Below are 26,730 nucleotides of genomic sequence, written 5' to 3'. Positions count from 1 at the left end.
TCTCGGACTCTGGAAGCATTGTATCTCAATCAATCTCGAAAAATATCAGCAAAAAAAAAAACTAGCTTGCAACGGACTTTAGCTAGATCTATGATGAACTTTCAGTGTATGATACAAAAATAATACTTCTTTCAACAGATCATTAGCCTTTGAGCAGAATTGTTTTTAACTTACCAGGAAGTGTTATCGAGCTGACCGCTTTCAGTTTCATGGGGATTGAATGAACTCTCACTCTCAGAATCATCTGACCCGTCAGAGTAAAGACAAGATCCATGTTCATGTGAATTTCCAGCTATCGGTTCGAATTGATAGGGTCTAACTTCACATCTCTGTGAAACATCGGGAATATCACTGTCGATGGTGTCCATTTCGGTAAGCTGTTTACATTAGATTCCCAAGCGCTGGCTCCTTGGAAAGTTTTTGTGATGTCACGGGTCACGTGACCACCTAGCTCATTAACGAATCCTTGTTTTACGCTGATGTATAGAAAAACTTGAATAATGTGATGATTTTCACATTTTTGACGCCCTGCAGTGATTTAGATGGCATTTCTTATGTCCTTTATACATAATTATGCCCAGGTAAAAATCCATGTCCCATATCCTTTAATGCACCCTCATACCATCACAGACACTGGCTTTTGAACTGTGCACTGATAACAAGCCAGATGGTCCCTCTCCTTTTTGGCCTGGAGGACGTGATGTCCAAGATTTCTAAAAAGAATTTCAGATTTCGATTCGTCAGACCTTGGGACAATTTTCCACTTCACCTCAGTCGATCATAAAAGAGCTCGGGCCCAGAGAAGGTAGCTGTGTTTCTGGATATTGTTTATATCTAGTTTTAACTTGCATTTGTGGATGCAGAAATGAACTGTTTTCAGAGATGATGGTTTTCTGAAGTGTTCCTGAGCCCATCCAGTGATTTCCACTACAGACGTGTCTGCTTTCAATGCAGTGCCGCCTGAGGGCCTGAAGATCACAGGCATCCAATGTCAGTTTTCAGCCTTGTCTCTTGCATACAGAGATTTTTCCAGATTCTCTGAATCTTTTAACGATATTATGTACCATAGATGATGTGATCCCCAAATTCTTTGCAATTTTACATTGAGGAACATTATTCTTAAATTGTTGTACTGTTTGCCCAAGCAGTCTTTTACAGAGCAGTGAACCCCTCCCCATTTTTACTTCTGAGAGACTCCGCCTCTCTGGGATGCTCTTTTTATACCCAATCATTTTTCTGACCTGTTGCCAATTAACCAAATTACTTTTTTTTTTTTTGCATTACACAACTTTTTCAGTCTTTTGTTGTCCCTGTCCCAAGTTTTCTGAAATGTGTTGCTGACATCAAATTCAAAATGAGCATATATTTTTCAAAAAACAATAACATTTCTCAGTTTCAACATTTGATATGTTGTCTTTGTACCATTTTCAATGCAATATAGGGTTTCCATGATTTGCAAATTATCGCATTCTGATTTTATTGATGTTTTATGAGTGTCCCAACTTTTTTGGAATTGGGGTTGTACTGTAATACAACCACTAATTGATACTCATCAATACATCTTCATACTGATCTCATCAAACAGGTTCATCTGACATATATAAATCAAGCACATAACTGGAGGAGTATTGAAGGTATAGCAAATAAAATTTCTCACCTCTGACACCGTGGCCTGTCCATTCTTAAGCCATTTGTACACAGGCTGTGGTTTTCCATTAGCCCTACACTCCCAGTGCAGATCAGCATTGATGGCCATGAAGGCATCACGCAGTGTCTGGGCCCAATGCAGATGTTCCACATCTACAATCAAGGACAGCAGAGAACACATCTTCTGTGACTACAAACTAAATTATTAAAAACATTATTCTCTCCCCTTTTCTCTCAGTTCCTTTTCTCCTCCTTCCTGCTCCCTGTCCATTGATTTTTCATGGTAAAAATTCATGTTAACTTGAGAATAGCTCAGTACTTCATAAACCACCAAACAGTGGGGTTAATTGGTACACATTAATTCCAGATCAGCCTGTCTTTATATGGCCCATTCTCAGTAGCGAAATTGCTTTTCGCCACCAAACTAAAGACTGACACTATAGCCATTTTAATTAGCCTGGCCTGGCCAACCAGCATGAAGGCATATTCATCTGCACATTATTCATTATTCAGTAGTGGTTACCATGCTGCCCAGATTCTGACATACAATTAAATTATCTAGTATTGATTTCTCTGCTGTAAAGGTAACAGAGCTATTAAGTATTGTATTACATAGATGAGATTAAGTAATTCATTTTTGTAGAATTGACTTGTAGTTCATCCAAAGTAGTCACAGAGTGTAGTTCTAGTGTGGACATTCTATAGCCAAATGCACCCAAATTGCATCCAATTTTCAGCAGTCAGTAAATATGTGTTATTCTTTCTGTTATAACCTATTCATAAGTTATAGTTACCATTAAATATGAGGTGCCCTTTTGCAATACTATGACCTCTGGAGTTCTCAGCCACACATTCATAAAAGCCAGCATCCTCCAGCCAGAAATAAGGGATCTCCAGGATGCCATTTGATTGATAGAGTTTCATCTTTCCAGGAAAAGGGCTTCCATCTGCTCTTCTCCAAGAGAGAGAACGCAATGGACTGTCCAATATGACAATCGGGCCATGTTAGTATTGGGGCTAATGCTAAAAAAAAATCAGGAATAACTTTGAAATTAAAATAGTCATTTTCCCACTTATCCCAAAAGAAGTTGATTAAAAAAAAAACATGTCCTATCTGAAGTATCTCATTTTGGAAATATAATGCTAACCTAATAAGCTTATTAATAATACACAGCATGATGCAAACTGCATATTACCATTGCAGAATCGTCTGGGCATTTGGGTTGTTAAAGAACCATAAATAGACTTATTGACTCTATATGACACTTTTTTGTGAATGCATCTTTAAGTAAAGACTTAATATATAGATTTAGGCACTGCCTAAAAGCAGAGCTCCCATCTGTTTCTGGGTTGTAGAATTTTCTTATATCATAGCCAGTCTCTTTTGTTTTATTTCTTTACTGGCTAGTACTGGCCACTAGGCAGTGTGTATGACTGGTAATTACTAACACTGACCACTAGGCGGTGTGTATGAGTGGTGGTACACGTACACGTACATGGACAAACCACAAAAAATCGACTTGATGGGTTTACCATTTTTTTCTTCGGTATGGTGCTCCGCGGAAGCCCCGCTACCATTTTTTCTTAGGTATGGTGCTCCACTGGAGTGCCGCTATTATGTAATACTCAAATGTTCATGTACTACAAAAGGAATGGATAAACCAAATGATTTGAACAATATTGACAAACAGTTTGCATGAGGGCAATTTGCTTTATTTGCAATCAACATTTACTTTGTGAGCTCAATGCAAACCTAAGAAAAATTTGGACATCAAACTCTTTTTGGAAATTGAAGTGAATGGGTCAACTAAAGATTATTGTATCCCATCTCATCTCATTATCTCTAGCTGCTTTATCCTTCTACAGGGTCGCAGGCAAGCTGGAGCCTATCCCAGCTGACTACAGGCGAAAGGCGGGGTACACCCTGGACAAGTCGCCAGGTCATCACAGGGCTGACACATAGACACAGACAACCATTCACACTTACATTCACACCTACGGTCAATTTAGAGTCACCAGTTAACCAAACTTGCATGTCTTTGGACTGTGGGGGCCGGAGCACCCGGAGGAAACCCACGTGGACATGGGGAGAACATGCAAACTCCGCACAGAAAGGCCCTCGCTGGCCACGGGGCTCGAACCCGGACCTTCTTGCTTTGAGGCAACAGTGCTAACCACTACACCACCATGCCGCCCAGATTATTGTACAGGGAGTGCAGAATTATTAGGCAAATGAGTATGTTGACCACATTACCCTCTCTATGCATGTTGGCCTACTCCAAGCTGCATAGGCTTGAAAGCCTCCTACCAATTAAGCATACCAGGTGATGTGCATCTCTGTAATGAAAAGGGGTGTGGTCTAATGACATCAACACCCTATATCAGGTGTGCAAAATTATTAGGCAACTTCCTTTCCTTTGGCAAAATGGGTCAGAAGAGGGATTTGACGGACTCAGAAAAGTCAAAAATAGTGACACATATTGCAAAGGGATGGAGCACTCTTAAAATTGCCCAGCTTTTGAAGCGTGACCATCGAACAATCAAGCGCTTCATTCAAAATAGTCAACAGGGTCGCAAGAAGCGCGTAGAAAAAAAAAGGCGCAAACTAACTGCCCGTGAACTGAGGAAAGTCAAGTGTGAAGCTGCCAAGATGCCACTCGCCACCAGTTTTGCCATATTTCAGAGCTGCAACATCACTGGAGTGTCAAAAAGCACAAGGTGTGCAATACTCAGGGACACGGCCAAGGTAACAAAGGCTGAAAAACGACCACCACTGAACAAGACACACAAGATGAAACGTCAAGACTGGGCCAAGAAGTATCACAAGACTGATTTTTCTAAGGTCTTATGGACAGATGAAATGAGAGTGAGTCTTGATGGGCCAGATGGATGGGCTCGTGGCTGGATCAGCAAAGGGCAGAGAGCTCCAGTCCGACTCAGACGCCAGCAAGGTGGAGGTGGGGTACTGGTATGGGCTGGTATCATCAAAGATGAGCTTGTGGGACCTTTTCGGGTTGAGGATGGCGTCAAGCTCAACTCCCAGTCCTATTGTCAGTTTTTGGAAGACAGCTTCTTCAAGCAGTGGTACAGGAAGAAGTCCGCATCCTTCAAGAAAAACATGATTTTCATGCAGGACAATGCTCCATCACACGCATCCAAGTACTCCACAGCATGGCTGGCCAGAAAGGGTCTAAAGCAGGGGTGTCAAACCTGATCCATAAAGGGCCGTGTGGCTGCAGGTTTTCATTCCAGCCATGCAGCAGCACCCTGATTTGGCTTATTCAATCAACTGACACACCCACCCTTTAATCAAGGGTGGGTGTGGCTGCAAGTATTTGACTGTGTGAAGACAGTTCAGTTGATTGAATGAGCCAAGTCAGGTGTGCTGCTGCATGGCTGGAATGAAAACCTGCAGCCACAAGGCCCTTTATGGATCAGGTTTGACACCCCTGGTCTAAAGGAAGAAAGATTAATGACGTGGCCTCCTTGTTCACCTGATCTGAACCCCATAGAAAACCTGTGGTCCCTCATCAAATGTGAGATCTACAAGGAGGGGAAACAGTACACATCTCTGAACAGTGTCTGGGAGGCTGTTGTTGCTGCTGCACGCAATGTTGATCGCAAACAGATCAAAACACTGACCGAATCCATGGATGGCAGGCTTTTGAGTGTCCTTGTAAAGAAAGGCGGCTATATTAGTCACTGATTTGTTGGGGTTTTTTTGAATGCCAGCAATGTATATTAGTGAATGTTGAGTTGTTATATTGGTTTCCCTGGTGAAAATAAATGAGTGAAATGGGTATATGTTTGTTTTTTGTTAAGTTGCCTAATAATTATGCACAGTTATAGTCACCTGCACACACAGATATCCTCCTAAGATAGCTAAAACTAAGAAAGCCCTACTCCAACTTCCAAAAATACTCAGCTTTGATATTTGAGTCTTTTGGGTTCATCAAGAACATAGTTGTTTTTCAATAATAAAACTAATCCTCAAAAATACAACTTGCCTAATAATTCTGCACTCCCTGTATAGTATAGTAAATCTAATCTGAATGCATTTAAAATATTTTTTTCAACATTCAGTGTTTTAATGGCATGGTCTAACAAAAGCATTAAAAATGCAGACAGTGAATATTTTTTTTTCTGGCAACCTTTTACTTTTGTTCCCTACATACATTTTAACACAAATAAGCACTTTCTACTCCTTTCATATTCAATTCAGGCTTGTTACTTTAATTTTCATGCATTTGAGAGAAATTATCTATTTTTATGTCTCCGCCACCTTAAGGTGCAGGAGGCATTATGTTTTCGGGTTGTCCGTGCATCCGTGCGTGCATCCATCCCGAAATTTTGTGAACACGATATCTCAAAGGCTAATGAAAGGAATTTCACCAAACTTTCACCATTTGTGCGCTTTGGGACAAACATGAACTGATTAGATTTTGAGGTTAAAAGGTCACAGGTCAAGATTACTGTGAGGTCAAATGTCCATCCTCAAACTTTGTGAACACCATATCTCAAAGACTAATGAAAGGAATTTCACCAAACTTTCACCATTTGTGCATTTGGGGACAAAGATAAACTGATTACATTTTGAGATCAAAAGGTCTAAGGTCAAGGTCACTGTGCGGTCAAATGTCTGTCCAAAAACCTTGTGAGCACAATATCTCCAAGGCTAATACAAGTAATTTCACCAAACTTTCACCATTTGTGCGCTTTGGGACAAACATGAATTGATTAGATTTTGAGGTTAAAAGGTCACAGGTCAAGAATACTGTGAGGTCAAATGTCCATCCCCAAATCACAACTTAATAAGGCGTGTAGTCTACCAGGTGGAGGCATCCCCATTGACGCTGTTGGCGTTGAGGTCTATCTAGTTGATATATATTTTGCATCGTTGCACACCTTCCAAACAACAAAACCAATTTGAACCAAAATGGATGGGACAATAACACAGAGATGACACTGATTAAATCAACACAGTCTCTGAATCAAAACATGACTGCATCAAATTCAGCAAACTGAGGGGTTTTTTTTCTTGAACTTTTAATTTGGAAAATTTTTGTCTAACTATTCCAAATTATTTGGCTGAAATACCAGACACTCTATCTGTATGTGATATATGTTCTTCAAACTCTTCAAATAAGTTACTGGAAAGCATGTAAGGGGTCTAGTAAGGTAAGGACAGCTATAAGTTACTGTTATATATACGTAGCTGGGTTGTCGAGGTTAGCATGCTGCACAAAGCTAATGAATATCAACTGCACGTAAAAATGGGTGATTTATTTGTCACAAAGAACTTGACAATTAAAATATTTGCAGGGGAGCACCTTAAATACATGATTATTTAATAAGTAATTTAAGAATGCATAGGTTTGCCTCCTTCTGTGCATGCCAACCTCCCAATTATATTATATTTAACAATTATTGCCGATGTCAGGGTGCAGGGACTTACTGAATGCAGTCACAGAGGAGAGCAGGTGCATCGCAAACTGGTAACCAAATCCAAGTTGAAACCCAGGAAGCATAGTCAGGGTCAGGTTAAGGTTGGTCGATGTACGAACAGGGTATTGTAGACTAAAGTCAAGTCAAGTCAACTTTATTGTCAAATATGCTATACATGCTCGACATACAGCACAGATGAAATGTCAGTCCTCTCTGACCCACGATGCAAACAGGCAATGCAATAAATAAAAATAGAATAACTGAAATAAACAATATAATCAGTATAAACACTCTAGATAAGAAATAGACATACACTAAACACTCACAAGGATATATATATATATATATATATATATATATATATATATATACACACACACACACACACACACACACACACACATATATACAACCCCAATTCCAAAAAAGTTGGGACAAAGTACAAATTGTAAATAAAAACAGAATGCAATGATGTGGAAGTTTCAAAATTCCATCTTGTATTCAGAATAGAACATAGATGATATATCAAATGTTTAAACTGAGAAAATGTATAATTTAAAGAGAAACATTAGGTGATTTTAAATTTCATGACAACAACATATCTCAAAGTTGGGAGAAGGCCATATTTACCACTGTGAGACATCCCCTTTTCACTTTACAACAGTCTGTAAACGTCTGGGGACTGAGGAGACAAGTTGCTCAAGTTTAGGGATAGGAATGTTAACCCATTCTTGTCTAATGTAGGATTCTAGTTGCTTAACTGTCTTAGGTCTTTTTTGTCATATCTTCCATTTTATGATGCGCCAAATGTTTTCGATGGGTGAAAGATCTGGACTGCAGGCTGGCCAGTTCAGTACCCGGACCCTTCTTCTATGCAGCCATGATGCTGTAATTGATGCAGTATGTGGTTTGGCATTGTCATGTTGGAAAATGCAAGGTCTTCCCTGAAAGAGACGTCATCTGGATGGGAGCATATGTTGCTCTAGAACCTGGATATACCTTTCAGCATTGATGGTGTCTTTCCAGATGTGTAAGCTGCCCATGCCACACGCACTAATGCAACCCCATAGCATCAGAGATGCAGGCTTCTGAACTGAGCGCTGATAACAACTTGGGTCGTCCTTCTCCTCTTTAGTCCGAATGACACGGCATCCCTGATTTCCATAAAGAACTTCAAATTTTGATCCGTCTGACCACAGAACAGTTTTCCACTTTGCCACAGTCCATTTTAAATGAGCCTTGGCTCATTTAAATATTCCTGAGCCCATTTTGTGATTTCCAATACAGAAGCATGCCTCTATGTGATGCAGTGCCGTCTAAGGGCCCGAAAATCACAGGCACCCAGTATGGTTTTCCGGCCTTGACCCTTACGCACAGAGATTCTTCCAGATTCTCCGAATCTTTTGATCATATTATGCACTGTAGATGATATGTTCAAACTCTTTGCAATTTTACACTGTTGAACTCCTTTCTGATATTGCTCCACTATTTGTCGGTGCAGAATTAGGGGGATTGGCGATCCTCTTCCCATCTTTACTTCTGAGAGCCACTGCCACTCCAAGATGCTCTTTTTATACCTGGTCATGTTAATGACCTATTGCCAATTGACCTAATGAGTTGCAATTTGGTCCTCCAGCTGTTCCTTTTTTGTACCTTTAACTTTTCCAGCCTCTTACTGCCCCTGTCCCAACTTTTTTGAGATGTGTTGCTGTCATGAAATTTCAAATGAGCCAATATTTGGCATGAAATTTCATAATGTCTCACTTTCGACATTTGATATGTTGTCTATGTTCTATTGTGAATACAATATCAGTTTTTAAGATTTGTACATTATTGCATTCCATTTTTATTTACAATTTGTACTTTGTCCCAACTTTTTTGGAATCGGGGTTGTACATACACACACACATACAGTGGGGCAAAAAAGTATTTAGTCAGCCACCAATTGTGCAAGTTTTCCCACTTAAAAAGATGAGAGAGGCCTGTAATTTTCATCATAGGTACACTTCAACTATGAGAGACAGAATGGGGGGAAAGAATCCAGGAAATCACATTGTAGGATTTTTAATGAATTAATTGGCAAATTCCTTGGTAAAATACGGTAAGTATTTGGTCACCTACAAACAAGCAAGGTTTCTGGCTCTCACAGACCTGTAACAACTTCTTTAAGAGGCTCCTCTGTCCTCCACTCGTTACCTGTATTAATGGCACCTGCTTGAACTCGTTATCAGTATAAAAGACACCTGTCCACAACCTCAAACAGTCACACTCCAAACTCCACTATGGCCAAGACCAAAGAGCTGTCAAAGGACACCAGAAACAAAATTGTAGACCTGCACCAGGCTGGGAAGACTGAATCTGCAATAGGTAAGCAGCTTGGTGTGAAGAAATCAACTGTGGGAGCAATTATTGGAAAATGGAAGACATACAAGACCACTGATAATCTCCCTCGATCTGGGGCTCCACACAAGATCTAACCCCTTGGGCTCAAAATGATCACAAGAATGGTGAGCAAAAATCCCAGAACCACACGAGGGGACCTAGTGAATGGCCTGCAGAGAGCTGGGACCAAAGTAACAAAGGCTACCATCAGTAACACACTATGCCACCAGGGACTCAAATCCTGCAGTGCCAGACGTGTCCCCCTGCTTAAGCCAGTACATGTCCAGGCCCATCTGAAGTTTGCTAGAGAGCATTTGGATGATCCAGAAGAGGATTGGGAGAATGTCATATGAAACCAAAATAGAACTTTTTGGTAAAAACTCAACTTGTCGTGTTTGGAGGAGAAAGAATGCTGAGTTGCATCCAAAGAACACCATACCTACTGTGAAGCATGGGGGTGGAAACATGCTTTGGGGCTGTTTTTTTCTGCAAAGGGACCAGGACGACTGATCTGTGTAAAGGAAAGAATGAATGGGGCCATGTATCGTGAGATTCTGAGTGAAAACCTCCTTCCATCAGCAAGGGCATTGAAGATGAAATGTGGCTGGGTCTTTCAGCATGACAATTATCCCACACACCACCCGGGCAAACTTCAGATGGGCCTGGACATGTACTGGCTTAAGCAGGGGGATATGTCTGGCACTGCAGGATTTGAGTCCCTGGTGGCGTAGTGTGTTACTGATGGTAGCCTTTGTTACTTTGGTCCCAGCTCTCTGCAGGTCATTCACTAGGTCCCCTCGTGTGGTTCTGGGATTTTTGCTCACCGTTCTTGTGATCATTTTGTCCCCATGGGGTGAGATCTTGCGTGGAGCCCCAGATCGAGGCAGATTATCAGTGGTCTTGTATGTCATCCATTTTCTAATAATTGCTCCCACAGTTGATTTCTTCACACCAAGCTGCTTACCTATTGCAGATTCAGTCTTCCCAGCCTGGTGCAGGTCTACAATTTTGTTTCTGGTGTCCTTTGACAGCTCTTTGGTCTTGGCCATAATGGAGTTTGGAGTGTGACTGTTTGAGGTTGTGGACAGGTGTCTTTTATACTGATAACGAGTTCAAACAGGTGCCATTAATACAGGTAACGAGTGGAGGACAGAGGAGCCTCTTAAAGAAGAAGTTACAGGTCTGTGAGAGCCAGAAATCTTGCTTGTTTGTAGGTAACCAAATACTTACCGTATTTTACTGAGGAATTTACCAATTAATTCATTAAAAATCCTAAAATGTGATTTCCTGGATTCTTTCCCCCCATTCTGTCTCTCATAGTTGAAGTGTACCTATGATGAAAATTACAGGCCTCTCTCATCTTTTTAAGTGGGATAACTTGCACAATTGGTGGCTGACTAAATACTTTTTTGCCTCACTGTAAATTGGAGCAAAAGGACATAAAATAAACAGTCAAGGGCACTTGAGGTTTAGCAGGTAAACATGATATAAGCAGTATAAACAATAAATTAATATCTGTTAAGGTGAGGTAGTGTGGAATAGTGCAAATGAGCGAGATAAAGTGAAATGTGCAGTCCCTGAGTTCAGTGTGCAAATGAATGTTGAGAGTATATGTGTGTGTGTGTGTGTGTGTGTGTGTGTGTGTATTGGGGGGGGGGACTGTGAGGGTGACTAGGTCGAGGTCAGGAATATACGGAACACAAGGTCATAGTCAGTAATAAGGAAACAAGAAATCAAGGCTTGGTAAGGTCATGTTGAAACACTGAGCAATACTTCCTATTGTCTGTTTGCCTGGGACTTATGTACGTAGGTGGGTAATTGGGAAATGCGAAACAGGTGTGAAGGAGGGGCACTGTGGTGCTTGGGAGTTGTAGTCCATTGCAGCCATGTTGGAAGGCCGCTCTGAATCTATGCTTTCAGCGCTATTACTGGCAGAACCCCCCCCCCCCCCCCGAGGTGCTCACTCCGGGAGCAGCTTCCTTCCTGGGGTAACCTCTTTTTCTGGGAGCTGGCTTATCAGGATTTTGGCTGTGGAACTCTTGGGTTAAGAGTGGGTCCAAGATGTCTTTGGCTGGCACCCAGCTTTGCTCCTCTGGGCCATACCCATCCAAGTCTACCAGGCATTCTAACCCACCTTGTCTGCACCAGGAATATAGGATTTTGCAAACTTGGTAGATGGGCTCTTCTTCCAATTCCAGTGGTAGTGGAGGTTTACTGATGGGTGAGTTGGTGCCTAATGGACCTTAAATGTCTGGTTTGAGGTATGATATGTGGAATGTAGGGGCCATGCAGCAAAGTGGCAGAAGTTCTAATTTTGTATGAAACTTCATTTATTTTGTTCAGTATCTTAAAGGGGCCTATGTAGCAGGCTTGGAGCCTGTGGGATGTGCTCGTCTGGGGCAGATTTCTGTTAGATACCTCCACTCAGGCACTAGGAGAGTATACTGGTGTTTCCCCTCTATGCTTGTCAGCATAGCACTTGTATCAGCTGGCTACCTCTTCCAGGCATTGATGGACTCCCTCCCATACCTGCTCATGCCTCCTGAACCATTAGTTGATGTCTGCAATTTGGGTCAGGGAGTTGTCCCATGGGAACAGTGAAGGCTGATATCTAAGGACACACTGGAATGGCGTGAGCTGAGTGGCTGAGTACTTAATCAAATTTTGGGCGTATTCTGCCCATAGGAGAAAGGGACCAATTCTGTGGATTCTCCATACAAAATACTCTTAAAAAGCACCCAATCTCCAAGTTAGCACATTCTACTTGTCCATTTGATTGCAGGTGGTAGACCAAGGTCAGACTCACCGAAACCCCCAGCTTCTTTATGAAGTTGGCCTAGACCTGAGGCATAAACTGAGGACCTCTGTCACTAACTATATCCTCTGGAATGCCATAGTATCTAAAGATGTGGGAGAAGAGGAGTTTGGCAGTTTCGAGTGTTGTGGGGAGCCCAGGCAGGGGAATGAGTTTTAGTGCCCTGGAGAATCGATTAATGGTCACCATGATTATGGTGTGGTTCTGAGACTTGGGGAGATCTATGATAAAATCTATAGCTAAGTGGGACCAGGGTTGTTGCGGTATTGGTAGAGGGCAATGCTTGTCAACAGGTGGAGCTCAGGGTACCTTAGCTTGAGTGCAGACTGAACATGAGGAAACGAAGTAGTTAATCTCAGTTAGCATGTTCTCTCACCAATACTTGTTTTGGAGGGGCTGGTCAGTTCTCTGACTGCTTGGATGTCCAGTTGCTGGGGATAAAGGGACCCATGTGATGAGCGGTCCCTGTAAATGTGGTGGCACATATATATGGCCAGGGGGGCAGGAGTCTGGAAGGTTGTGTGGCTGGGCCTGGGCTGTGGCTTTGTCTATCTCCCAGGTAATTGAATTAATGAAACAGTTGGAAGGTACAATGAGAGTGGGTTCACTGCCAGCACTAGTTGTTGTGTGCAATCTGGAAAGGGCGTTGGCCTTGGTATTCTTGGACATGGGATGATAAGAAATGGTGACATGAAATCAGGTGAAAAACAGGGCCCTTCGTGCTTGCTGGGGATTCAGTCATTTGGTTGTTTTAGAATAGATTAGAATACCTTTATTGTCACTGCACAAATATACAACTAAATTGAGCTCATCATAGGAGAGCAAAGCTGCTGCATATGTGTGCGCCGCCAATCTTGGGTACTTCAGCCCAAGGCCATCCCATGTTAACCTAACCATATGTCTTTGGACTGTGGGGGAAACCGGAGCACCCAGAGGAAACCCGCACAGGGAGAACATGCAAACACCACACAGAAAGGCCCCCGTTGGCTGCTGGGCTCAAACCCAGGACCTTCTTGCTGTGAGGCGACAGTGCTAACCACTTACACCACCGTGCCATACCTGTTTTGAGGTATTCTAATTTTTTATGGTCTGTGAAGATGACAAATGGATGGGTGGCACCCTCTAACCAATGTCTCCATTCTTCTCAGGCAAGCATAAGAACAAGAAGTTCTCGATTGCCAATGTCATAGTTTTGTTCACCTGGAGAGAGCTTCTTGGAAAAGAATGTGATGGGGTGCAGTCTGGGCTTTTCCCCAAGGCACTGTGATAGAACCCCTCCCACCCCTATTTCAAACACATCTGCTTCCACTATGAAGGGTTTGGTAGGATCGGAGTGTCAGAGGATGGGCGCTGAAGTAAACACTGCCTTGAGATGTTTAAAAGCCTTCCCTGTGGCAGGGTTCTATTGGAGCATTTGGACCCCTTCTTTAGCAGTGAGGTGAGAGGAGCAGTGATGGTGCTAAACTCTGTGATGAATCTGCAGTAAAAGTTTGCAAATCCAAGGAAATGTTGAAGCTCCTTTATCGTGATGGGTCTGGGCCAGGAGGTAATCACAGATACCTTGTTCGCATCCATACCAACCCCATTAGCACTGATGATATATCCAAGGAATGAGATTTGGGTCACATGGAACTTGCACTTTTCTGCTTTTACATAGAGCTGATTTTCTAGAAGTCGGGTGAGCCCTGGGGTAGAGGTCTGCGTGGGACAGAATTTTCAGTCCAGCTCCCGCCCGCTCCTGCATTGTGCAGTCCCGCTCCCACCCACTCCCGCAAAGAATTATGATTTTCAGTCCCGCTCCCGCCCGCGCCTGCCATATTTTATCCCGCTCCTGCCCGCAAATCCCGCATGATGCAGACGTATGCGTTATTTCTCACGAAAGTTCTTGTCATTGGCTTGGGGAATTAAACATGCTGAGCTTAGCTGAGCTCTCCACTGACCGATCCTTCACCTAGCGCACGTAGCGAGGGTGCATGTTGCCAGGCGGCATGTGCAGCTGAGGCTTTACAGAGATACCCAACACACCTACCAAAATCTACAGTGGATATTAAGCATATTGTACATTGGACATAGCTTATATGTCACTCCTCACATTTACATTCTAGGAAATACAAGTAGGCCTATAAGAAATTAATATAATTTAAAGACACAGTGTGATGGTGCCCCGCCCCCTACTTTGAGTGGATTTGAGCATAAATATCTACAGCTCACGTTCAGGGGTGCATTTCCCAAACAACCAACCAACCAAGTTAGCATTAAACCAATATGGTACAATGCAAGTTTGAACTAACTAACATCCAAAAAAACGACTGTTTCCCAAAGCTGTAGTACCAACTTGGTCTGAACCAAGTTGATTTGAACCAACACAGTTCAAACCACGATGTTTTCAGATGTGTTCGGATGGTCTCATTTATTTTCGGAATTCAGAGAAACAACCCGAAGTTGGCTGACAGTGCGAACGGCATTTCACCATTAAATGACCGTTAAGCCAAATTTGGTGCGTCCATAATCTTCCCCTGATGCTTGCAACTTGGTGTAGATGTTCATTTAGACTAATATAAAATTGCAATACCCCTCATTTGGAAATCACATGTAAACAAAAGGCATCTCCATAAATCAAAGCATCATATACTAGTTTTGGCTATAAGGCTATTTGCCCTGATTAAAAATAGCTAAGCAAACTGCTGTGAGATGGCACAGATAACGTTACGTAGATCTACATGTTGTGTATTTATAGGTGGCATTGTTAGGTTTATTGTAAGTTTATTGTTTAGACTCTGACATTCTGCTGACACATTCCAAGTTGAGCGCTGCATGCGCTCATGATTGACAGCTCTCGCTTTGATTGACAGCTCTCGCTTTGCGCACTCGCACTCCCACTTCCGAGAATGAACAGGTGAATGCGCATTCTCTTTGTGCACTCGCACTCCCACTTTCTTTTTAAAGCAGCACTTACTTCTGAAGCACTGTGAGCTTCACTAGAGGAGCTCTGCTTCTGCCATGATCGGAGATCTCAAACACGGAAGAGTGGAAAGGAATCGGAAATGTACGCGAGATTAGACCACATCCGCAAATTTAGGCATCTTAAAATGTTTTTATTAATGCCAAATAAAATATCCAGCACAAATTATATATGATAGACATAAATTAATAATTTATAAATTTTATTTTAAACATGTTTTTAGTTAGCAGGACTGCAGCTTATCACCTCTCCCGCCCGCTCCTGCATTGTGCACTCTCCCTCCCGCCCGCGCCCGCAATGAGCTTTCAAAATTTGTCCCGCGCCACACTGCTTTGCGTCGGGTCCCGCGGGTCCCACGGGACTCCCGCGGGAGTGCAGGGCTCTACCCTGAGGTGACATGGTGGCAGTGCGTGGCTTCATCAAGGGAGTAGATCAGAATGTTGTCTATATAGGCCATACCGGTAACATATTGCCCCAATATGTCGTGGAGGACATCATTTATCAGACATTGGAATATGCTGGGCACACAAGAAAGGCCATATGGCATCATGCAGTGTTCAAAGTGCCCAGAGGCGGTGCTAAAGGCAGTCTTCCACTTATCACCCTCACATTTGTGAACCAAGTTACACACACTCTGTAAGTCCAATTTTGTAAAGATGCTGGCCTCTCTCAGTTGTTCTAGTGCTGACAGTACAAGCAGAAGTGGATAAGGGTACTTTTGGTTTCCATTTCCGGTTGAGAGTACGTCGTGCGCATTCTGGCTGCCGCTTCTCACCAGAGCTTTTTTTTTTATTTTATTTTTCTTTTCTTTCTTTTTCAATTTTCATTTTATTTTATTTTTTTCTGTGTGTTTGTGTAGTTTGATGTTTGTTTGAGTGTTTTGTCTGCTGGTTGTGGTGTAGCTCCAGACCCAGTTTTGGGCGTTGGTTCCCTCTAGGCCTTGGTTCGCTGTGGGTGATGCCTGCACTCCCAGCTGTGGACTGCAGTGAGCTCGCTGCTCATTTAACATTCGTGGTTGTCCAGTGCTCTGCACTTTAATGCTTGGCGTGATGTTCCGAGCGATGTTGCTCGGTGGCGTCGCGGCAGCTGTGCAGGCGGTTTAGGACACACCAGCGCTCTGCATGGCGGAGCTTCTGTGCTCACTTTGTGGATCCACGGCGTGGTGTTTGAGCGATGTGGCTGACAGCGTCACAGCGGCTGTGCTGGAGATGTGGGACTCGTTTTCATGCGCCTTTTGGTGGGACTGTGGCTGCTACACCACTGGAATTACATCCTGACTCCTACTTGGTGGACTTTTTATTTTTTATTATTAATTAATTAATTAATTCATTCATTCATTCATTCATTTATTTATTTATTATTTTTTATTGTTATTATTTTTTTTCTTTGTTGATAATTGTAAAGCATCCTTGGGTTTCTCGAAAGGCGCTATATAAGTTGAACTTATTATTATTATTATTATTATTATTATTATTATTATTATTTAACTGTGATCTGATTTAAACCCCTATAACCGATACATGGGCGCAACCCTCCCCCATTCTTCTCTACAAAAAGAAGCTGGCTGATGCTGGAGACGTGGATAGATGGATGTATCCCTGTTTGAGAGCCTCCTGAACATATTCCTTCATAGCATTTTGTTCAGCGATGGATAGTGGGTAGATTTGATTGCATGGAGGGGCCATGCCTGGGAGGAGATCTATGGTGCAGTCATAGGGATGGTACAGAGGTAGGCCACTAGCTTTGCCCTTGCTAAACACTTCCTTGAGTGTGTTGTAACAGGCTGGTACATGTTCTATGCCTCTGGGCTCAGGGCTTTACACAGGAGTGGAGGCCAGAGTAACTTATGGAAACATGTGGGAGACCATTATAGAATTTCACGATGCTGCTAGGATACAAGTGGGTTGTGTTGTTGAAATCAAGGGAAGCCTAACACCACAGCTTGGTGAGAAGTATTCATGACAAACAAGCAGATGTGCTCCATGTGCAGGGCCCCAACCTGAATCGTGACTGGGGTGGTGCAGTCAGTGATGAGACCCTTGCCAATGGGTCCACCATCAATGGACCCATTTTAGACTTACTGGGTGATGAAGTATTTCGGTGGGCAGGCTGAGGTTCTGGATGACTTCATAACTGCTGAAGCTGCCCTCAGCCCCTGACTCTGTGAGGGCAGAAAGAATATGGGTTGAGTCTGGAAGTTTCAGTAAGATTTGGATTTTTAAAGTTGGTTGTACAGAACAGATTTCATGACTCACCAGGGTGTCAGAACTGGATGCTTGATGAGGATGACCTGCTCTCTTAGCCAGACGAACTGGACATTGTGCTATGAGATGATCATGTTCACCACAATAGAAACAGAGCCCCTCCTTCCACCTTCTTTCTCTCTCAGATTAGGGCATTCAGGTATTGGAAATTTCCATAGGAGTGGGGTTTTGTGGAATTTGTGGAGAGACTGGTGAGTGTTGTAAGGAGGGTCAGTTGCAGAGCAAGTGATCAAGCTTGATAGCCAGGTCAATCTAATGACAAATGTTTGTCACAACAAGCAAGCTCAGTGAGGACATCGGGGTTCAAACCCTGACAGAACGTGGCCTTGAGAGCTGGCTCATTCCATCTGCTCCTTGCCACTAGAGTACGAAACTCCAGAGCGAATTTGGCCACTCTTCTCTCTCCTTGCTGGATTATGAGTAATTGCTCTCCTACTTCCACTCCCTCAGGTTGGTGATCAAACACTCTCTTGAGTAGCTCAATGAAATGATCATAGGATGTTGTGTGCTCACCGCCGCACTCCCCTATGGGACTAACCCACTTCATGGCCTTTCCTTTGAGAAGGTTGATAAACAGAGCGATCTTCTGCTCCTCTGTGGCACCTGTGAGAGTTGAAAAGTACAGGGAACATTGAAGTAGAAAGCCATCTAAACTCTCTGATTTCTCTCTTGAGAACTTTTTGGGCTGAGGAACCATCGATGCTGCACTGGTTGAGGATGTAGGTTGTGTCAGGAGGGCCTGCGAAGCAACTGCCATTAGTTGTGACATGCGAGTGTTGAGGTCACTTAACATCTGTTGGTGTTCTCCAAACAGGCATCCCTGTGCATTTAAAGCAGTTTGCTTCACCTCCTCTGCTGCATCCATAATGGCAAAGTATCCTGGCAGGGTGCAGGCACTTACTGAATGCAGTTGCAGGGGAAAGAGAGTGCATTGCAAACTGGTAACCAAATCCAAGTCGAAATCCAGGAAGCGTAGTCAGGGTCAGGCTAAGGTCAGTTGATGTATGAATATGGTATCAGAGACTAAACTAGGTCAAGTTCGGAAATACAGAAAACAAGGTCAGAATCACGGGAATACAGAAAAAAGAAATCAAGGCTTGGTAAGGTCAGGTCGAAACACTGAGTGGTACTTTGCATTATCTGTTTGTTTCCCTGGGACTTATATAGGTAGGCGGGTGATTGGGAAATGGAAAAAATATTCCAGGGAGGAAGGGCGCTGTGGTGCTTGGGAATTGTAGTCCATCATGGCCGTGTTTGAAGGCCACTCTGAACCTATGCTTTAGGTGCTATTACTGACAGCCAAAGGTGAAGTGAATATCGGTGAATAATAACTGAGATGAAGTCGAAGTTATTATTCACCAATATTCACTGAGCCTGAGGTGGATAATTGTTTTAGTATCAATACACAGGTGATTATTTTTTTAAACCGTATTAAAAAAATTTATTTTTTCTTCAAAAACTTCAAAAGCGGCATGTGAATATAATGCCCGGAGACTTGTCTCACTTATCTATGCCGACTCACATAAAATACTTTGTTTTGAAAATGATAAAATAAATCACAATTTCACCTTTCCTTTAAATACTTTTGGACCAAACTTCATAGCCTCTTTAGTGCTTTTAGGAACAGTATTTTCTTTCCTAATTTATAATTCTTCCTCAGTGACGAAGCGATTGGCCACCATTTTGCGGAGTTGCTTAAGGTAATTATCGAGAAATAGTCCGAATTTCTTGACCAATCAGCACCACAATTTTCAACAATCATCTGTGTATTTATACTAATATAATATATTAATATTACTTGAGGTTCAGTTAGCTTTGCACAGAAACAGCAAGCAGAACTGTCCTTCAAAGAGCGATTTTTTACTTTTATACTTTGAATCCATTTCAGAGTCTGTACTTTTGTACTTTTACTTGAGTAAAGAAGTTGAATAAGTTCTACTTTCACCAGAGTCCTTTTTATACAAGTTACTATTTTTCTACTTAAGTAAAGAATTTGTGTACTTTTGTGACCTCTGATAATATGTTCCAGTATTTTTGCAGAAAGGGCCTAGTCCAAAAATTATGATACTATCTGGTTAGATATTAGTAGCGTTTATCAAATGAAATAAAAAAAGCCTCCTATTTATCCATTACACCCAGTAGAAGAGTTTCTAAGTCTCTATACAGTGTTTAACATTTAAAGAAGAGAGATGAGCATAGTCCAATATTATCTCTTGTGCCTCATATATAGTTTTATGAGTAGCTGAAGATTACAATGAGAGACTAAGAAATCTAATAAAACCTACAGTACATATGCTATATTTTTACTTTTACAACCCCGATTCCAAAAAAGTTGGGACAAAGTACAAATTGTGAATAAAAACGGAATGCAATAATTTACAAATCTCAAAAACTGATATTGTATTCACAATAGAACATAGACAACATATCAAATGTTGAAAGTGAGACATTTTGAAATTTCATGCCAAATATTGGCTCATTTGAAATTTCATGACAGCAATGCATCTCAAAAAAGTTGGGACAGGGGCAATAAGAGGCTGGAAAAGTTAAAGGTACAAAAAAGGAACAGCTGGAGGACCAAATTGCAACTCATTAGGTCAATTGGCAATAGGTCATTAACATGACTGGGTATAAAAAGAGCATCTTGGAGTGGCAGCGGCTCTCAGAAGTAAAGATGGGAAGAGGATCACCAATCCCCCTAATTCTGCGCCGACAAATAGTGGAGCAATATCAGAAAGGAGTTTGACAGTGTAAAATTGCAAAGAGTTTGAACATATCATCATCTACAGTGCATAATATCATCAAAAGATTCAGAGAATCTGGAAGAATCTCTGTGCGTAAGGGTCAAGGCCGGAAAACCATACTGGGTGCCCGTGATCTTCGGGCCCTTAGACGGCACTGCATCACATAGAGGCATGCTTCTGTATTGGAAATCACAAAATGGGCTCAGGAATATTTCCAGAGAACATTATCTGTGAACACAATTCACCGTGCCATCCGCCGTTGCCAGCTAAAACTCTATAGTTCAAAGAAGAAGCCGTATCTAAACATGATCCAGAAGCGCAAACGTCTTCTCTGGGCCAAGGCTCATTTAAAATGGACTGTGGCAAAGTGGAAAGCTGTTCTGTGGTCAGACGAATCAAAATTTGAAGTTCTTTATGGAACTCAGGGACGTCGTGTCATTCAGACTAAAGAGGAGAAGGATGACCCAAGTTGTTATCAGCGCTCAGTTCAGAAGCCTGCATCTCTGATGGTATGGGGTTGCATTAGTGCGTGTGGCATGGGCAGTTTACACATCTGGAAAGACACCATCGATGCTGAAAGGTATATCCAGGTTCTAGAGCAACATATGCTCCCATCCAGACGACGTCTCTTTCAGGGAAGACCTTGCATTTTCCAACATGACAATGCCAAACCACATACTGTGTCAATTACAGCATCATGGCTGCGTAGAAGAAGGGTCCGGGTACTGAACTGGCCAGCCTGCAGTCCAGATCTTTCACCCATAGAAAACATTTGGCGCATCATAAAACGGAAGATATGACAAAAAAGACCTAAGACAGTTGAGCAACTAGAATCCTACATTAGACAAGAATGGGTTAACATTCCTATCCCTAAACTTGAGCAACTTGTCTCCTCAGTCCCCAGACATTTACAGACTGTTGTAAAGAGAAAAAGAGGATGTCTCACAGTGGTAAACATGGCCTTGTCCCAACTTTTTTGAGATGTGTTGTTGTCATGAAATTTAAAATCACCTAATTTTTCTCTTTAAATGATACATTTTCTCAGTTTAAACATTTGATATGTCATCTATGTTCTATTCTGAATAAAATATGGAATTTTGAAACTTCCACATCATTGCATTCCGTTTTTATTTACAATTTGTACTTTGTCCCAACTTTTTTGGAATCGGGGTTGTATATTCCTTTTTAGGTGGCACGGTGGTGTAGTGGTTAGCACTGTCGCCTCACAGCAAGAAGGTCCTGGGTTCAAGCCTTTCTGTGTGGAGTTTGCATGTTCTCCCTGTGTCGGTTTCTTCCGGGTGCTCCGGTTTCCCCCACAGTCCAAAGACATGCAGGTTAGGCTAATTGGTGGCTCTAAATTGACCGTAGGTGTGAGTGTGAATGGTTGTTTGTCTCTGTCAAGCCTGCAATAACCTGGCAACTTGTCCAGGGTGTACCCCGTCTCTCGCCCATAGTCAGCTGGGATAGGCTCCAGCTTGCCTGTGACCCTATCCTGTAGAACAGGATAAGCAGCTACAGATAATGGATGGATGGATACTCCTTTTAAAGTAATGAAATGAGAATGCCTATGAGTAACAGATGGAAATGACAAATTGTAAGCTTGTATATTGGCTAAAAATTAAGAGAACATGACTGAAAAGTTATCAACATTTGACAAAATCTCATTCCTGTATAATTAAAAGTGGCAGTTTTATTGCTGTGGTCATGTCAAGGGGTGGTCGATGAAGGGTTCTGTCACAAATCCCCCCTTTCAATATACAGTGAGGCACTGAGTGCAGTGAGCACTGCTTGAACTTGTCATTTTTTCTCCATGTGTTTTGTTTGTATTGACGTGTTTTTTGTATTCGTTTTGCTCCTGCCTCTGCTTCTTTGCTGTCATTAGTCGGATAACAAATGTGTTGGCATTTGCTTTGAAGTCTTATTGTGTATTTTTGTAAATTCATTGTTTTCTTAACTTTAATTCTAACTGTTTTTGAAATTCGATTATGGATTATCTCAGGGCTCCCCCCTGCTCTTTGACTGATGCTATGGACTACAACTTTGATTTGTGGATTTGTCCAAATAAAGCACATACTGAGTTCATGAACTTTTGTAGGATATTTGGACAGAGCAGTGTGAGTACTGTAAAGGATGTAATGTCAGAGTGATGTCTGTATTAACCCAGTGGATATACTGTAAATATAATTTTTTGTAGGTTTATGTATGAGTGAGTGTGGCCGTGTTTCAGGGCAGTTACAGTGGTGCTTGAAAGTTTGTGAACCCTTTAGAATTTTCTATATTTCTGCATAAATATGACCTAAAACATGATCAGATTTTCATACAAGTCCTAAAAGTAGATAAAGAGAACCCAGTTAAACAAATGAGACAAAAATATTATACTTGGTCATTTATTTATTGAGGAAAATGATCCAATATTACATATCTGTGAGTGGCAAAATTATGTGAACCTTTGCTTTCAGTATCTGGTGTGACCCCCTTGTGCAGCAATAACTGCACCTAAACATTTCTGGTAATTGTTGATCAGTCCTGCACACTGGCTTGGAGGAATTTTAGCCCATTCCTCTGTACAGAACAGCTTCAACTCTGGGATGTTGGTGGGTTTCCTCACATGAACTGGTCGCTTCAGGTCCTTCCACAACATTTCGATTGGATTAAGGTCAGGACTTTGACTTGGCCATTCCAAAACATTAACTTTATTCTTCTTTAACCATTCTTTGGTAGAATGACTTGTGTGCTTAGGGTCGTTGTCTTGCTGCATGACCCACCTTCTTTTGAGATTCAGTTCATGGACAGATGTCCTGACATTTTCCTTTAGAATTTGCTGGTATAATTCAGAATTCATTGTTCCATCAATGATGGCAAGCTGTCCTGGCCCAGATGCAGCAAAACAGGCCCAAACCATGATACTACCACCACCATGTTTCACAGATGGGATACTTATGCTGGAATGCAGTGTTTTCCTTTCTCCAAACATAATGCTTCTCATTTAAACCAAAAAGTTCTATTTTGGTCTCATCCATCCACAAAACATTTTTCCAATAGCCTTCTGGCTTCTCCACGTGAACTTTAGCAAACTGCAGACGAGCAGCAATGTTCTTTTTGGAGAGCAGTGTCTTTCTCCTTGCAACCCTGCCATGCACACCATTGTTGTTCAGTGTTCTCCTGATGGTGGACTCATGAACATTAACCAATGTGAGAGAGGCCTTCAGTTGCTGAAAAGTTACCCTGGGGTCCTTTGTGTCCTTGCCGACTATTACAAGCCTTGTTCTTGGAGTGATCTTTGTTGGTCGACCTCTCCTGGGGAGGGTAACAATGGTCTTGAATTTCCTCCATTTGTACACAATCTGTCTGACTGTGGACTGGTGGAGTCCAAACTCTTTCAAGATGGTTTTGTAACCTTTTCCAGCCTGATGAGCATCAACAACGCTTTTTCTGAGGTCCTCAGAAATCTTCTTTGTTCATGCCATGATACACTTCCACAAACATGTGGTGTGAAGATCAGACTTTGATAGATCCCTGTTCTTTAAATAAAACAGGGTGCCCACTCACACCTGATTGTCATCCCATTGATTGAAAACACCTGACTCTAATTTCACTTTCAAATGAACTGCTAATCCTCGAGGTTTACATACTTTTGCCACTCACAGATATGTAATATTGGATAATTTTCCTCAATAAATAAATGACCAAGTATAATATTTTTGTCTCATTTGTTTAACTGGGTTCTCTTTATCTACTTTCAGGACTTGTGTAAAAATCTGATGATGTTTTAGGTCATATTTATGCAGAACTATAGAAAGTTCTAAAGGGTTCACAAACTTTCAAGCACTACTGTAATAGTTGAGGGAGCTGAAAAGGCAGATTCAAATAAATTAATTATTGTGTTGTGAAAGAACAGCTTTGTAAACCAGCAATGTACTTTTCTGTTTGTATATAATTGTAGTATTGTAATATTCCAGGGTTATTTATTTATTTATTCATTTTTATTTGTACCTATAAGATTTTGAAATATGCAAGGTGCAAAAGTTGGACTTCTTCAATGCCTGTTAGGCTTTGCACAGCCTCAATGCCACATTGCCCTTAGAAAATCAGAGGTACCTAACCTCCTACAAAACCCCTGAATCATACCTTGCAGCTGTTTTTGCAATGATGAATGCCCTGTTCTCTCCTTCTGGCCGCATTTTGCTAAGATTAAAAGAGCCAGCATTTTCCTGAAATCTTTCCCTTGAATAAAGTTCAAAGAAATACTATATGCCAAGTGTGCAAAGTCCTTGCTAGCATGAGAAACCTCTAGAGGCAAGAAAGAGTCCATATGCTATTCAAGCAGAGACCCACTTTCCTAAAGTGAAGCATTCTAGTCTAACTGATGATCCTTTGATGACATGCAGTGTTTCTTCAAACTGGACTTCAATTTTAGGCTTGTATTCAACCCATAACAACTGAAAGAAAAGAGGGGAAAAAAGAAAGCAATATATATATATATATATATATATATATATATATATATATATATATATATACACACACACACACACACACACACACACACACACACACACACACACAATTTTTTAATCGTAAATGTGGCCAATTCATTTTACAGAATGTGTACCATATGTACAGTACTTGTGTAGGACTGACAGGACAATTTGCATTTATGCATCCTAAATATAACTGCTTAAAAAAGTGCTATTTTTATTCATTTTCACAAGTAATGCCCATACAAAATGTGACCTGAAATCAGTAAATATAGAGTAAAGGAAATGTCTTAATTTTGCACTGTTGTAGCCTATTTAATAACCAACTAAAAGCCTGCTAGCTAATTAGTGAGTTAGCTGAGAATGCTACATAAACCAACACATTGAGATAAGGATGTTAAAGAACACAGGCACTAAACATACATATATGATCTCTGTTTTGTAGATAATGCTTTTTTTCATAATTTCATCTTCATTGTTGCAATTGGAGACTTATATTCATGTTTATAAACATTTTTCAAAATGTATTCTCTGCATTTTACTTATGGGGTTTTTAAAACGGCAGACACTAGCCAACACGAGTTGACACTGTGTGAGCTGCAGCATACTCTTTTTTTTTTCTGACACACTAGTTGATTGATGCACCCATTAAGACCCTGAGGTCCCTCACCATCCCAGCGCAGCACCACAGGAGTGGGTGAGTTGTACACAGTGCCATTGGTCATCATGTTCTTTACTACACATGTGTAGTTACCCACATTGGATGGCTCTACCTTAACTATATACAGGTTCTCTGTCCTCTGGGACACAAAGCACCGATTGTCTTGGATAAGGACACTAGGATGGCCATTGTAGATCCATGAATATCTAATCTCTAGGAACAATAGGCAAAAGAAAGTAGTTACATAAAATTGTTAGTGCATATGAATTATAATATATACATAGCAGCAAAAAGAGATGTTTGTTTATTTAGTCAGCATTCCCGTTTTCTTCACCTGGTTTCTCGTTTATCTCACCTCGCTCTCTAGTCTAGTCTCTGTTGCCCTGTTTGCTGATCGATCGACCCCTGACTGTTTTCTCAATGACAATTCTCATCTTGTGATTTGGCTTGGTCTCCAGATTGCTTCCCCGCTCTCCCCTGCACATACATGCATAAGTGCCTACACCCTGACAGGATACTTCGTCAGCATGGATGTAACAGAGGAAGCGAAGCAGACTGCTCTGAGTGCTCAGGGACATTTATTAGGAGAACATCAGCAGATGCTTGCTGACTTAAACACCAGGATGGCTCAGCTTGCTCCTGTAATGTCGCAGGCCTTCCTAACGCATCCCGAATCCTCCACCACTTCAGCTAAACTTCTCCCGCTGCCTGAAAAGTATGCTGGCAATGCATTGAACTGTAAGGGATTCCTACTTCAATGTTCTATGTACTTCTCAGCACTCCCTGCTATTTCAGATGAACAGAAGTTAGAAAAGTTTATCTCCCTATTAACAGGCAAAGCGCTGCAGTGGGCAAGTGCCGTTTGGAAAGGTGGAGGCGAGCACACCACATCTTATGCCAACTTTCTTGAGCTGTTTAAACAAGTATTTGACCATGAACCAGAAGGTGTAGAGGTCAGCGAAAGTCTCCTCACCATTAAACAAGGTTCAAGAAAAGTGGCTGAATATGCACCAGACTTCAGAACTCTCGCTGCGGCTATTGCATGGAACAAGCCAGCTTTGAAGGCAGTGTTTCACCAGGGTCTATGCCCAGAGATCCTCATTAAGTTAGCATGCAGAGACAAACATCTCTCCCTTGATTCTCTCATCAATCTTGCTATCCATCTGGACCATCTAATTTCCAGCCGCCTGTCCATGAAGGAAGTGAGCAGATCAAGTTCACCCACTGATGCTCCTACACCCATGGAAGTTTCTCACACACAGCTGTAACATACTGAACAGGAGAGACGTAAGTGAGATGGGCTGTGTTTCTACTGTGGGAGTCCCAGCCATC

At 41.8% G+C, this 26,730-nt stretch overlaps 1 protein-coding gene and 1 pseudogene across 1 annotated transcript in view; one reads left to right on the top strand and one right to left on the bottom strand.

The window, feature by feature from the left end:
- The window catches only part of LOC132885032 (uncharacterized), a 70,492-nt gene extending 45,039 nt beyond the window's left edge, over positions 1-25,453 (top strand). The window contains exon 5 of the mRNA XM_060919273.1: positions 25,370-25,453. The gene's annotated coding sequence lies outside the window, so the exon portion shown is untranslated. The remainder of the gene's footprint in view (positions 1-25,369) is intronic.
- LOC132884570 (contactin-4-like) overlaps positions 1-26,730 on the bottom strand; it is a 196,177-nt pseudogene that overhangs the window by 128,069 nt on the left and 41,378 nt on the right.

Source organism: Neoarius graeffei, chromosome 4 (genome assembly GCF_027579695.1).
Source record: "Neoarius graeffei isolate fNeoGra1 chromosome 4, fNeoGra1.pri, whole genome shotgun sequence".
Taxonomy (NCBI): domain Eukaryota; kingdom Metazoa; phylum Chordata; class Actinopteri; order Siluriformes; family Ariidae; genus Neoarius; species Neoarius graeffei.
This window is presented reverse-complemented; position numbering and strand designations above follow the sequence as displayed.